The sequence below is a fragment of the Aquarana catesbeiana genome, linkage group LG10, assembly GCF_042186555.1.
Source record: "Aquarana catesbeiana isolate 2022-GZ linkage group LG10, ASM4218655v1, whole genome shotgun sequence".
NCBI classification, from domain to species: Eukaryota; Metazoa; Chordata; class Amphibia; order Anura; family Ranidae; genus Aquarana; species Aquarana catesbeiana.
The window spans coordinates 39686610-39698036 of NC_133333.1; the positions used below are offsets into that span (position 1 = coordinate 39686610).

General features: G+C 44.3%; 1 protein-coding gene across 3 annotated transcripts in view; it reads right to left on the bottom strand.

The window, feature by feature from the left end:
• The window catches only part of LOC141110604 (uncharacterized), a 36801-nt gene extending 27767 nt beyond the window's left edge, over window positions 1–9034 (bottom strand). For 2 of the 3 annotated variants that reach the window (XM_073602041.1, XM_073602040.1), the window contains exon 1: window positions 8890–9034. The gene's annotated coding sequence lies outside the window, so the exon portion shown is untranslated. The remainder of the gene's footprint in view (window positions 1–8889) is intronic. The other variant, XM_073602042.1, reaches the window with a different exon arrangement.
• Between the last annotated feature and the right edge of the window lie 2393 nt (window positions 9035–11427).

Sequence of the window (11427 nt, forward strand, 5' to 3'; positions counted from 1 at the left end):
TATACAATGTAATACTGACATATAATCACACACATAGGTTGGACTTAATGGACTTGTGTCTTTGTTCAACCTCACCTACTATGTAACTATGTAACTATGTAACTGTGAAGGGGCAGTATGTAAATAACCATATTAGTGCTTGTTAATGGTTTAAAATCTTGTTTCTACAGTATGTATAGTATGTGTAGAGGTCTCCCCGACTTCCAAGGGCCTGATGGTGACCCCCCAGAGCCAGGGAGAGCTGACATTCCTCCTCAGGGTGCAGGTTACTAGGCATAGTGGGTGTGGTGCAAGGTGAAAAAGATTGGGCGCCAGTCACTTTTTGTAAAAATGAACAGAGAGAGAGTTTTATTTCTCTTAACAGGAACGTTGGGGAGAAAGGGTTTAGAGCACAGGACACTCTTAGTCAAATGCAATAGCAATTAAGGCAAACTCCGCAGACAACAATAGAACTAGGCAGACAGCAATACAGAACAAGGGCTTTTAAGCTGAATGCAGCAATCTGTATCGTGTAGCAACCGTTGTCTCCTATAGCAACTGAACGTTCAACAGTCAATATAGATCTGCACACATAACTCACGGTATCTCGTTGTAGATCTTCTCTCACATCTTACAGTATCCCACTATAAATCTTCACACTGAGCGCCCAGTCTCTCACTAGACTTCAAACACCCCAGCCGTCACTGGATCCCCTGAGCTCTTCCACAGCTAACCCGCTGTATACTCCTCAAGCTTCACCCATGCTACCCGCTGGATCCCTGACTTGACTTTGCTGAAGATTTCCCACTTCTTCACTGACCCCAGCTAGTGAAAAAGGCTGCTCTGGAACTTCTTCAGACTTCATGCACTGGCCTCTGATAACAGGAGTGGTTGTCCCTTGGTGGCAACTGTTTCCCCTTTATCTCTGACCTTGATCCTCACTTGCCTCTGGCAACATTCCCCTTCACCTCTGGCAACATTCAGTTTCCCATCTGGCTGAACCTCTGCAACTTGGTTAGGCTCCCGACCTGAAGCCCCAACCACGCGCTGCTTTCCATAGTCCTGGATAGGCCTCAGACAGCCGAGCAGCCAGGTGTTCCTGGATAGGCCTCTGGGAGCAATGCAACACATGTCCAACCAGACAGCCATCCAGGTGGCACAGAACCCCAATCACCTGACTCCTCCCGAATAAATAGGCTCTCTCTGCAGGCCATGGGACCAAAGAGACTTTTACCAATTGGCTGGGACAACCTATCCACTCCTAATCGGAATTCACAATGCCCTTGTCATTCTAATGCCACAGGCGGCAATGCCACTTAGTGACAGAAGAGAGAGGTGCACCAAATTCAGGTTTAGGGCAAAAGTCAGTGGATCACCCTACCAATTAGCCAGGCTAGTTACCACCTAGCATAACTAGGTTTATTAGCAGCCCTGTTTAGGACCAGGTTGCTATATTTGCATTTACATGGGGTAGCCTTATTTGCTCATTACACATACAGGCTCTGCCTGTTGTGCCTTGCTGATTCTTTCATCTAACAACAAGTCTTCTGGACAAGGTCTGATTGAAAGCAATACAGTCTCTGGTAAGATGAAAAAGCCACGATTTCACTGTTAGCCAGACATGATGTGATCTTTGCCTAGGCTTTATGTCACATAAAGGGGCACAGAAGATGTGTTTGAAGCCTGAACATAATTTTTTTCAAACAGTACAACCTCCAGCAAAGTCTTCATCATTCGAGAAATCCAGGTGCGTCAAATGCCTACGACCCCTGTTGCCCTCCATGGTTTCTCCCAAGGACCCCTGTGTCACTACTATTTTCTGTAGTGACATAGGGGCTGGCAGTAAGAACCACAGTGCGCAGTGGGGCACAGAGGCATTTGACATTCTCAGAAGTGTTGACCGTTGAAAATTTTACTGGAGGCAGCACTGCTTGAAGATGATGGAGTTTGGATTTGGTGTCCAACAGAGAGATACTGTAAGAATTCCAAGTCTTTTAATGCAGGAGCTAAGCTTGGGACTATATTTGTTATGCGATGGAATCCCTTTTAAGATTAACAAGGTATGCAATTTGCCACCATACACAAGTCAGTTCAGCTCAAGTTAACTTTTACTGGAAGAGTTGCTAAATGATTTCTTTAATTACTTGGTATTACAGGGGTTTTGTGTTGATAAAAAGTAGTTAAGGTATGGTCCAAATCTAATTAAACTCTGAGCCTATATAACCTAGGCTGGCCATACACAGAGCAAATTTGTTTCTTACAACCACGGGTTTCAGGAAGAAATTTGCTTAATTCCCCTATCAATGCAGACAATCCCTCCTGCTATTGTCTTCTCCTGGTGGGACAACCTGTCCCCGCCAGGAGAAGACAGTGATTATCGTTAGCGACTATAGCAGCCGCTACCAATATTCACAAGAGAATCCAGCAGGCTGGTTGTACACAAGTTGAACGATCGATCAACTTGGTACATTCAGCCTGCCTATTAACGGTTTGAATCAGCAGGAACAGGCCAGGATTCAAACCGTGTATGGCCAGCCTTAGATATGCTATATGGCCAAACCTTTGTGAACATCTCTCCAATTTATTGAGTACAGGCATTTCCATTGAAGGGTACTGTTAATGCTACAACATACAAAGGAATTATCAACATTTGTGCACTTCAAGCCTTGTTATCGGGAAAGGTCATTGATGTTCTATCATGGCTGTGCCCCTGTGCATAAAGCCAGCTCCATGAAGCCATGGTTTGAGCTTGGCTTAAAGAAACTAAAGTGACCTGCACAGATTCCTGGCCTCTAATGAACATCTTTAGGATGAACTAAACAATCCATGTCTTCTAATCCAACATGGGAACCTGGGGGTAAATTCACTAACAGTCAATTAACAACAAAAAAAATGCATTAAAATAGCTCTTGCATTAAATAAGTTTTGAAAGTGAAGCTCACTAAGAATTTTGAGTTAAGTAACGAATGTGGTGTTTGTTCGATTTTCATGCAGTACTTTATTGCATTGAGCTGGTTGCTAGGGAGCTGGCTGGGAAGTTGGCCGCCGCATTTTTAACAACAGATGACAGCTGAATGTAATAAAAACATGCCGGCTAATAAAAATTATGGAAAAAAAACAGAGTGGGGTCTCCCCCGATGCATACCAGGCCCTTTCGGGTCTGGTATGGATTTTGCTGGGAACCCCACGCCAGAAAAACAAAAAAAAATGGCATGGGGCCCCCCCCCCAAATCCATACCAGACCCTTATCCAAGCATGCAGCCTGGCAGGCCAGGAAAAGGGGGGATGAGCAAGCGCCCCCCCATCCCTGAACCATACCAAGCCACATACCCTCCACATGGGATGGGGAGCTTTGAGCAGAAAAGCACCTTGTCCCCATGTTGATGGAGAAAAGGGCCTCTTCCCCACAACCCTGAGCTGTGGTTGTGGTGGTTTGCGGCCCTCAGATCCCAGATTTTTGTTCTGCAAGCAAGTGATATGCTGGAGGAAGAGGAGTGTATATAGAGAGTGTATATAGTTGAAGTGTCCCCGCAGAGACTTTTGTTCCAGTCAAGTGGGCATCCTATAATAATCCCTTTCCCATCCAAGTTCAATTCCCCTAATAAACAAACAAAACAAAGTTGCTGGAGACTGTATTCCTGACTCAAGTGTGCCTGTGGAAATTCAGTTGCCTGGATGTGCAAGGTGGGGGATCCCTATTTACCAGTGGCTCCTATGTGGGGTGCACTATGGCTGAATGAGATTCCTACAGACACCTTTCCAGAAGAGTCGAGGTTCGTACAGATGCCAAAGGTGGACTAAGTCTGTATTAATGCCCACAGTTTTGGCTCATATAGGTGATGGTCAGATGTTTACAAGCTTTTAGACAAAAGTGGTTAATTTACTTGTAGCTCCATGATGTTTAGGCAGGGTTGCTAGTAAATTTACCTGCCAGGTATAATCGCCTTGGCCAGTTGATAAGAGATCGATTGATTCCACCCTAATTCTGGAATTTCTGCCCTTCTTTCTTCTGTCACTAGATGGCTGGGTATCTGGTGGCATTAGATAAGACAAGGGCATTGCAAGGAAACATATTAGGAACAGATAGGGTATCTCAGCCAATGGGCAGGGATCTTCTTTGGTCCCTTGGCCTGCTGGGAGAACCTATATATTTGGGTGAGGTCAGGTGATTGGGGTTCTGTGCCATCTGGAAGACTGTCTGGGTGGATGTGTGTTGTACTGCCCCAGGCTGCTAGGCCAGAGCCTGAGGCCTATCCCAGGGACATCTGGCTGCTAGGCTGTCTGAGGGTCTATCCAGAAGAAAGAGAGCAGCATAGGGTTGGGACTGCGGCTTGCAGTCCAACCAGAAGTAACGGTTCTGCCGGCCGGAGAACCTGTCATGGTCGGAGGTAGAGGGGAAGCTGTTGCCACTAAGGGACCATCCGCCTTATTACCAGGGACCACTGTGAGTAGCTGAAGCAAGAACCAGATCAGTATTCTTGCCAACCAGGGACGGTGAAGAATTGGGAAACTTCAGCAGGTGTCAAGCCAGGGACCCAGCCACCGTAGGTGACGCTTGCAGAGCAGCCTTGTGTGCCAAGCCAGGGACCGAGCAGGCCAGTGGGGTGAGCCTTGAGGAGTATCTTGGATGCCAAGATAGGGTCCCAGCAGGGAAGCGGGGGTGACGCTTGAGGAAGATACTGAGAGAGAAGGTTGGAAGAGCTCAGGAGATCCAGTGGCAGTGGATCAGCAAGTCTAGTGAGAGAGACTGGGAGCTCAGTTGAGTGAATATCTACAATAGGAGATTGTAGAGGAAGTGAAAGAGTTCATTGTAACCTTTGTTAGAAACTGTTCAAGATTGTTGTCATAGGAGACAGCGTGTCTACACATGGAGACTGGGTGCCTTTCCCTGCATGGCTGTCTACCTATAGAAGCCTCGGAGTCTGCCAATTAACATTGCAACTACTAAAGGGTGTCCTGGCCCTAAACCCTCTCTCCCACAGTTCTGTTTAAGAGGCAATAAATCTATTTGCATCCAAGAAGTGTCTGGCGCCCATGAATGTACCTTGCATTACACCCACTGTGCCTCGTAACCCCCTCTGCACAGAAGGATGTCAGCTGTCCCTGACTCTGGAGGTCACCATTAGGCTTCTGGAGGCCCGGGACCTTGCTACATACTAAAGGAGTATACAGTAGTATGTTCACTTTACAAAGTAACTTTCACTTTATAAAGGAATTTCTACTTTATTTAGTGAATTTGGTGAAAATTAGGAATACTCACGTACTACACGTGCAAGGTGAATGAAAAAAAATAATTTTTGAATTTTGCTTGTACATGAATGGAGTCAACACAGCTTCACCCTATTTTCTAGTGAAAAAAGTGGGCATAATTTACTCTTTTAGTAAATCGGCCACATGGTGTATGTCTGTAACTCCATGGATAAACTGGTATCCCTACTTAGGGTCCTTTCACACGGGCGATCCGCCTTGCGGATTGTGCTTTGCTCAGCGAGGGATTGATCCACTGATCCCCCTGAACAGGCGGATGACAGGTCCTGTCCTTACACTGTGCTGAGACGGACCTGTCAGAGCTCACTCTCCTTTATACGGAGATCGGATGAAAACGGACCGCCTGTCCTTTTTCATCCGATCCCATCTCATCCGATCCATCAGATGAAGATAGATGGAAAATAGGGTCACAATCTGTCTGGAATTCGCGGACAGGATCAGATTAGATAGCAGCAGGTGTCAGCGGACATGTCTCCACTGACATCTGCCACTCAATAGGAGTGAATGGAGGCTCCGATCAGGTCTGCCTGAAAAACTGACAGGCGGACTTGATCGGAAAGCCTGTGTGAATGGGGCCTAACTGGGAAAACCAGTTTATCTGGGATCACCTCCGGCATGTTCTCAAGACAAGTGGGATCCACCCCACACTGTAACCTTTAAAGTAGTCCTGTACTAAGCCTACTTAAAGTAAAGAAACTAATAAACTTTACAGCAGCCACCATTAGATACCTGGAGGTACAAAAACCTGGTATTTCCAGATATGGTGCAGGCATGTACACCATACACTGCATCCCACAATGCAATATCATGTTCCTAAGAGCCCTATAGCTAGGACTGATCAGGGGGGCTTACCTAGCTCTATGCAAATACCGACTTTGAAAAAGTCAACATTTGCTGCTTTGGTAGTGGTGGAGTGTGGCAATGGTAGCAGCAGGCCTCTTGTTGTGTGTAATGAGCTTGTTACTTTCCCTAATGTGATGGTAGTACAGATTCCCTTTGAACCAATAAGGGGTTATGTGGACTTCAACACACTGAAGAATTTGAAATAAACTATGTGTGTGACCATTGCTTATTCCAAACATTACATAGTTAAATGGGTCTTAAACTGTATTTAAACCCAAAGGTAACAATGTAATATATTGCATTAGATATAGTGACTGTCTTAGTTTATTTCAAGGCTTTCCCTCTTTAATTTCACCAAGTGATCCTGAAAATAACGCACTTCCTTCATGTCTTATTTCTCCGATGTATCTATTGGGGCAGCCATGGCTGTCATACACTGGACCTCAAACATGTCTGCCTTTATTTCCATTATATGGTGGATTGATGGGACTAGTAGATTTCGCAAAAGGGGTAAAGTTCTTAATGCCATATTTTCAGCTGGCATGAAGTGACAAAGATAGTTAATGTCTGGCAGGAGCAACAGGTATTTTCTGTACTTGCTGACGATGTTCTTTACTTGGAAGTGAAAACTAATACAGCTACCACATCTAAACACTGCCTGCAATATATTCCATTTTTGATTTAGATATGCTTCATTTGGGTTGGCCTGGTGGCCTAGTAGTTAGCACTGGGTTCTTTGCTTCAGAGCTCAGCCAGAACACTATCTGCATGGAGTTTGCATGTTCTTATTGGTTTCTAAATTGACCCTAGTATGTGTGTATAGATTGGCTAAGCATATGTGCTATCTCATTCTGCATTCCAGTCCCATACAGAGTAATAAGGTAAGGTTGAGTAAAGACCTAACAACCTGCCTTGTTAAAAATTGCCAGAAACCTATGGAAAAAGGCTTCCAAGTGTATCAGACATGGTGCCCGTGGAACTGGCTCATAGATTTGTTGAAGGATGGATATAACTAAATAGATATATACAGTGGATACATTACATACACTTTAATCATGATGGTTATCTATTTGAACATTGTTCTCTGTCTTACATCTTGTGTTCTACTGTACATGTCCCAAAGTGCATTGCCTGCCATGTCCACATGATCTTCAAGAAATAGATCTATTGGTGGGTTTTGTTCCAACATCATTTTGGGTGATCTACTTTTCTGTTTTACACAAAGTGCTGATTGCTTAACACACAGCTGTTTTGTACACTGTTTAGTTTTCCTTTTACTATTCCTCACAAGACAACTATACAGTTATTTAGAAGGTGGGCATTATTATATAGCAATATTAACAATAAATAGCAACACGAAAAGAAACTGCGCTTAGGATGGGTCTATATGGTACAAACACAGGTTGCTGAATCCCCTATATAGAGCTTTCACAAGGATACTCTACTAATTATGCATAAACTAGGAGAAAAAGGGGTTAATTGGCGCTACCTAGAAACCCAAATGCTACTGCATATTCAGGAAAAAAAACGTACAAGTGGTTTTATATTAATACAGTGCTGCACACCAATGTGCATATCATTCCAGTCTGTAGGTTAAAGGAAATACCACAGTGCCTGGTAGGAGTGAGGGGTCCTGGGATCCCTAATCAGTAAGATCATTTGTTGTACATATAGGCATAAATGATATAACAAATAAACAAAGTATTATATAGATAAATTGCCTGAGTTGGTGCAGAAATTATCTGTTTTGTACATACTAACATACACTGTGTAAACTGTATAGAACATGGACAAACAGTCATTCAATTCAGTAAATTTTGACTTAAATCAAGCATACAGTTTGCGTATAATAGAACTGGAACAAAACATATGCCTTAATGAGTATATTCAAGTGATGTGTATTAGTCCCATCCGTTTATGTACATGGCTTGGGCATAGGCTATGGATCTCATAAATACCCTACAGCTCATTAAAGCCTGGACCCAGCATGTTAACAATAGAGCATTAACTTACACTGATACATCACACCTAAAAGAGGGTCATCTATGGAGAAGAGAAGATAGAGACATTTGGTTCCACAAGAGAGACAGTTGGGAACTGTTAATGTAAACTGGGATGCTTTTTGTGAACAAAAATACACCTTCTATGCCAGTCTTTCCCAACCTTGTTTACCCTAAGGGAACACTTAAAATAATTTATCGATCTCAGGGAACCCCTACTAAAAGCAATTTATTGGGGCTGAATGGGTAAAATGCCTCATACACTGGTGGCGAGTGGAAATAATGTTCCGTACGTTGGTGGCCAGTGGAAAGAATACCCCTTACATTTGGGTTCAGTCAAAAAAATGCCCCTTACATTTTTGACCAGTTCAAAGATTGCCCCTTACGTTGGTGGCCAGTGGAAAGAATATTTACTTACCCTAAGGGAACCCTTAAAATTATTTTTCGATCTCAGGGAACCCCTGCCAAAACGTAAGGGGCAAAAAGTTCATTGGGGGTGAGTGGGAGAAATGCCCCTTTTACATTGGTAGCCAGTGGAAAGAATACCCCTTACATTAGGAGTCAGTGGAAACAATTTCCTTACATTGGTGGCCAGTGGAAAGAATGCCCATATAGTGGTGGTCAGAATACCCTCCTTGACCCCAGAATTATGCAAGCGCCATCAAATAGGAGGTCAATCATTCACACCTCAAGAAACCCTAGCAACCCCTGAAGGAACATTAGAGTTCCACAGAACCCTGGTTGAGAAGGGCTGCCCTAAGCTATCAAGGTAAATTTAAGAAGGGTGTACATCCCATACCTTCACTGTGATATCATGTCCATTCCTGAGCGTCCCTCCCAAGTTTAATCTTCTCAGTCTCTGCTGCTTTCTCCTTGAAATGAAAATGAGGAAGTTATGTATTATATTTTCACAGCAATGCTGTTCCTCCACTTGACACTCTATCAGTTTCACATACCCCAGTGCACAGATATTATAAACAATGTGGTCTCATGAGAATACCATTTACAATATCCAATACAGAAAGTGGATGTATAGTTTTTTTTTCAACATTTATTAGATATACAGTCTGTGTAAAGGTGACATGCACCTCCTATACCTAAATGTATGGGGTATTTCAGGGGCTGTCTGGTCATGGGAGAGCAATGGGGAGGATAAAGGCAAACAGCTAAATACATAGAATGAATACATACATAAGAGCTGTTATACTTGCCAAAGGATTGTATTTAAAGCTGAACTCCAGGTAGATAAAAAAAAAAACACCACTAAATGATATCCTTATTCTCCAAAGTTGTTTTTCATGAAATTGTTTCTTGCTGTGTTTTTCTGCCTCCTTAATGTCCTCCATGAGCTCCCAAACCTCTCCCTTTCCCCCTTACTTCCATATGTTTGGAACGAGAAGAATATGAGAAGAGTATGCTAGTTGTAATCATATGCACTGCTCTATCCCATAGTCCATAGTCCATCTTGGAAGCAAACAAGAGAGGGTGTCTACGGTCCTACAGAATGTACAGGGGGACCATGGAAAACAAATGTAGCCACCCTCTAATAGGAAGCCAGACTGCTGCAGCAAAAAAAAAAAAAGAAAAAAAAGAAAGAAATTTGGAGATTTAGAGGTTACCTTTCTTGGCTTGTAGGTCCTGGCTGACCACTTCTGACTTTCGCGCATAAGTGAGAATGACATACAGTACCTTCCCCCAAAGCCTCCTGAGATACTGATGTCAAACCCAGGAGGCTTCAGGCAATCTCCACCATTGGGTTGTCACCTCAATGAACCTAGAAGAGACATCCGATCTCCCGATGACATCAGAAGAAAAGATCATCAGCTTACACCCCAGGGTGCTGGATTTGCTGGGTGGGTGATTATGCTGTTGTAGGACATTCCAGCTGTCAAGGTAAAAGGGGGAAAAAAAATATGAAGTTAAAGTGTTACTAAACCCACAACAGTAAAATCAGTCTGTATATGTAGTAAAGCATGCTTGTTATACTCATTATGGAACCTAAGGGTTTAATCCTCCGCATAGAGTAAAAAAGCTGGTTGATCCTGTCTTCTCTGATCCTCTCCTCCTTCCACCGTCCCCAATATATTTTCTGAAAATACAGAGCCAGCGGACAGGCTGCACATGCTCAGTTTGGTGTGTTATGGTAGCAGTGGTGGCTGGTGCTCCATTTTTTTCGGGGGGCGTCAAACAAACCACCCCCCCCACCGGTTCGGTCGGTTGGTCCGTCAGTCAAAACCTCCCCTGTTGCTCAGTTGATTGGCAAACCAACCACCACCACCCCCGTTGCTTGTCCAGCCACCCACCAGTCCTGCACTTATCCCATCTAGATCGTCGGCAGCTTTGGCGGCTTCCCCCTGCATCTCCTTCTCGGCGGCTTCCCCCTGCATCTCCTCCTCAGTGGCCAATATGGTCGCTTCTCCTCTGGGCCAATCAGGTCTTAAGACCCGCTTTCTGTTTGTCCGGGAGGAGAAGCAGGAGGGCAACAGCGAATATTAATTCGCTGTTGTCACACAACTGGGTGGGCTCAGGGCATAGTGCTCTGCGCCTCGAGCCCACCCATTTTTGAAGCCAATTAGAGCCTCAGGCTCTAATCATGTGCTTCAAAGAAAAAAAAAAAACAATTGAAAATTGTATGCATCTGGCACCCTGCATGTAGATTAGGGGCCGTGTGCATGGATTAGGGGGGTGGCGCCCCTGCGCCCCTAATGGAGCGGCCGCCACTGATTGCTAGAGAGGTTTTTTTTTTCTTGGGAGGGTGCATATGATCAGCACAGGGCCAATCAGCACTGCCCAGACAGAGGGTCAGGGATCCTGCATTCTGATAGGACAATCGTGGGAAAATGAAAACTCCTCCTACAAGCTTTAACCAGACACTGATAGAAGTCACAAGACTGCTATATACTGCTGATGAGAAAAGGTATTTAGCAGTATATTTACTAAAATAATTGCATATCCATGTTCTGTGTATGGTGGGAGACCAGATATGGTGAATGCAGGCTCCTGGGTTTAGTAACACTTTAAGTTCCTGTTAAATTCTAGCTATGCAATTTACAAAGAGATCTGTTTTTTCTGCGACAGTTCAGAAACACTACAGGCCTTGCTCCTCTCCCAGCCTGTGACTGGACAATGAAAGTAGGAGGGAAGGAAGCTCCGCACTCCAAAGAAGCAGTCCGAGTATATAGTATAAGAGTCAAAACGGCTTCATCCTGGCTCCTCCCAGGCCACGCCACTGGCGCATTTCGCCCCACCCACAGTACTTAGTCAAGGGGTCATGGACAATGAAAGTAGAAGCAGCAGACTTTCTATCAGCATGCTCCTTTCACTTCTGCAGAACTGA